This window comes from Aythya fuligula, chromosome 1, assembly GCF_009819795.1.
Source record: "Aythya fuligula isolate bAytFul2 chromosome 1, bAytFul2.pri, whole genome shotgun sequence".
In the NCBI taxonomy this organism is placed as follows: Eukaryota; Metazoa; Chordata; class Aves; order Anseriformes; family Anatidae; genus Aythya; species Aythya fuligula.
Window position 1 is genome coordinate 129,370,310 of NC_045559.1, and position 3,996 is coordinate 129,374,305.

Here is a 3,996-nt window from a genome sequence, read left to right on the forward strand (position 1 = left end):
TGTCCGATACTGCCTTTTAAAAATTGTGCATGACACTTATTGGGAGAGGGCCACTGTTCAGCAGAGGTTATTTTGGACCTACCTAACATCATGCACTGCAGCTGAAACAGATTGATCTCCTTTTTCCTTCCATATATATTTTTATGCATGCATAACATCTATATATGGACAAATTTGTGCATTATGGAGCTTATATATCGTATGCATGTGTAGATGGTTGCTCACCATACCTGTGTTGTTACAATACAATATCCTTTAATAAGTTTCTGCCAGAATAGCTTTTTCTGTCAATAATGGTTTTCAATTGATTGTTTGGTGTTATGTCAGCCTAATTTAGCCCAAGGGGACTTTGAACATCAGCAGCCTCCAAGGTTGTCTCTCTGGGCCCCCACAGTGCCTTAACCTGCACGATGCTGAAGGCCTTCCCCTTGCAGCCACGCAGGTGCTCACGCACAGCCCTGTGTCCTTCCTCCCTGCCTGCTCTGGCAGCATCTCACCTAGCCCTCACACCAGTGGTCTCAGGGCTGTGTCCCTGCAACCTGAACCACACAAGCATTTGTATGGCTGGGGCCACTGAGCTGAAGGCCAGCGGCATGTGCCTCACTCTCTCATCTCCCTGAAATATACACTTACATACAGAAATATACACTATATGCAGAAGTGCATATACACTTCTAACTCAACCTCCCATGCTAGTATTTGCTCTCTGCAATGTCTTTTATCTTTCTCCTCTTTTACCTTTACTTGCAAGTACAATGCAACAGAGAAGAGTGAGAAGATTGTCCAAACCACACCTCACCTGTCTGGCTGGGACAGAGTTAGCTTTCTTCCTAGCAGCCTGTACAGTGCTGTGTTTTGGATCTGTGACCAACACAGTGTTGATAGCAGTGACTTGGCTATTGCCGAGCAGCGCTCACATGGCATCAAGGACTGTTTCCCACTCTACCCCCTAGGGAGTATGGTGGGGGTGGGCAAGATGCCAGGAGGGGAGACCGCAAAGACAGTTGACCCCCTCTCACACAACAGGGGTACTGCTTACCCCATGACATTGTGCTCAGCAATAAAACTGGATGAGGAGGAGGGTGATTCTCCAAAGAAGCAATTGCTCAGTGTGGCTGGGCACCAGTCTGCCTGCAGACTGGTGAGTGATTGCTTCTGCACCAGTTCCCCCCTCCATCTATTCTATTTCTTATTAAGCTGTCATTATCTCAACTCACATTTTTTTCCTCGCAGCTGCCCTTCCAAGCCTCTTCCCTACTGCTAGTGTTGATGGGGGCTAAGCTGCCAGCCAGCATCAACCCACCATGCAACACATGACAGGGCAGAGTATCAGGATTTGTAATGGACTGATTGACTAACAGATTTTTTTTTATTTTTTTACCAAGAAAGACAAAAAATTGTACTTCTAGTAGGGTGGTAGTATAGGATTAGTCAAAACAAGGTTTTCAGACAGGTATGAGCTAAAACCTTTAATTTCTGCTATGGAATACATTATTTTTTTTCACTTTATTTTGAAAATAATTCACTGAAACAATGTTTTCCCATCAGTCTCAACTCTGTTAAATAATCTTCAGACTAAAGTCCCAGAATGGGCTGGGAAATATTAAAAGCATCAGAAAGCATAAATAAATATACACCACACAAATTTTCTGCATCTCCAAAAGGCTGTTTCTGTGTCTTTTGCCAAAATGGACATGAGACTTCACAGAGGTGTTGAAACCTGTAACTTCATGACTATTTCAAGTGTGCAAAACAGTGCAAAACATAGTAGATATAGCAAGCTTATTTCTGTATTCTCCTTATGCTTTTTCTCCCATCTAATCTTGTGGATTGGTTTTGCTTACAACAATCTGAGAAATAAGAATTTCAGCTGTTCATAAAACGTTAACTCAAATTCTGAATGAAGTTTAAACATTGTGTCATTATCATACTGTGCAAAGGAGAAAGATGATCTTATTATAAACATGTGTATCAGTTTGGTGTGATTAACAGTTCATTCTTAAACCCAAGACAGCTGTAGCATGATGTAGCTGTAGCAAGGTCTGCACGAGTATCAACACATTCTTCCCTATTTGACCTATGCAGGACACAGAATTTAAAAAAAAAAAAAAAAAGAAAGAAAAAAGAAAAAAAAAGAAAAAAGTGTAACAAAAGAATAAAAAACACAAGCTATCTCTTAGCACAAGTAATTTCTGAGGTTTGTTTACAATACTTGTGAACATTAAGGGAAGACAATTCAGCATTTTGCTTGTAGCAAAGATTAATCTATAAGACAACTGAGTTAATTTCACATATTAAATGTATTGTATACCTTATGCAGAGTAAGATAATGTCTGAACTTTGGTATAATTCTGTGGCCACAGACTTTTACTTAACAGTTAAATTGCACAGTAATATTTTCAAGATAATAGGTTAAATAATCTTACATTTAAAAATTGTTTTTCAAATAAGATAATTTAAATTATTTTACATTGTGCTATTAAAAAAAAAAAAAAACACAAAACAAAAAAACAAAAAACAAACAAACAAAAAAAACAAACAGTAATGAAGAAATCTTCTGAGAACTGACAGTTGAACTGAATTCTCACTACAATATATTAAATACTCATTTTCATATTTATCACTGAAAGCAGTACATATTTTGCTCATATTTAATATAGGATAAAGAAACCCACAGAAGAAATTGAATCTATTTTGTCTTTATATTTTTTCAGTAATTTGCTTTCTCAGAGAAACCAAAAGGAACACCATCTGTCTTAAGATTGTAAATGAAAATGAAACAAATAAATGAAACAAATGAAAGAAATCTACTTCATAGTACAACATTGACTAACTATAAATTTATCCCAGAATAAGCAAGGTAGGATGAAATAAGGCTGTTTTATGCAGATCCACTGTAAAGAAGCATTGTCTCAATCATAGCAAATGCTTTTGTAATTAACAACTAAAATTTCAGGTAGAAAACTGAGCTCTCCCATGACCTAGGTGCAGGAATGATACACACAAAATATTCCATTTTAGCAGGAAGACTGAAAACACTCCACAGAAAAAATGGAAGAGCTAGAAGTACAATGTCAGATTTTATTTTTTTCCTCCACAGAATCATTAATGCACTGGCTGCATTACCAGTGCTTAAGCTTTCCCAACATTCAAGAGGCAAAACTGTTCTTATAATGATTTTAATTCTCTAATATTAAAGTATTCAAGACTGGTTAATTGTCATAGTTTACTGACTGCACAGAAAAGTACTGTGGTACTTCGTACCAGCAAGCTGAAGCTGTATTGGTTGTGCAGCTGAAAATACATTTCTGTATCAAGTAAATGCAGGTGGAAACCAACTTTTATGAATAAGCGTGCTTAAATTTGCTGTTTGGACTATGTATAATGAAGCTTTATAATATTAACAGGAAAACTGCTATGAAATGACTCATACAACTACTGAAAAAAATGGAATTCTGAACAAACTGATCATGGTTAAAGATTGGTCCCTATTATTGAACCGCATGAAATGAATCATCCCAACAATATTGAAACATTAATCTTACAACTGAAGACTGTAACTGCACAAAATTCACATTAACCAAATGATTGAGACTGAGAGCTTTGCATAAGAAAACAGAAGCCAAATATATTTTTCATAAAATGACCATGAGGTGCTTGAAACAGTTAATACTATGATATGTCAACAGTTCCCTAAAATTAACATGACTTTCAAACTCTGTTAGGGCCTACGAAATAATATTCATGGTAGTTAAACATAACAGAACAAAAACCAACAGCTATTTAACTGAAAGATGAATAGATGCAAGATACCAAACTCTGCACCACTTAACACAGAAAATCTTATATGCACAGATTTCATTGAGACCTATGAATGGACATTCAGTAGTTCTGTAAAGAAAAACAGATCTGAAGCAGCATCTTAAAAAGTATCAATAAGCACATAAAAGAGAGCTTACGAAACACAGAAGATGGACAAACTCTCAAGAAGATTCA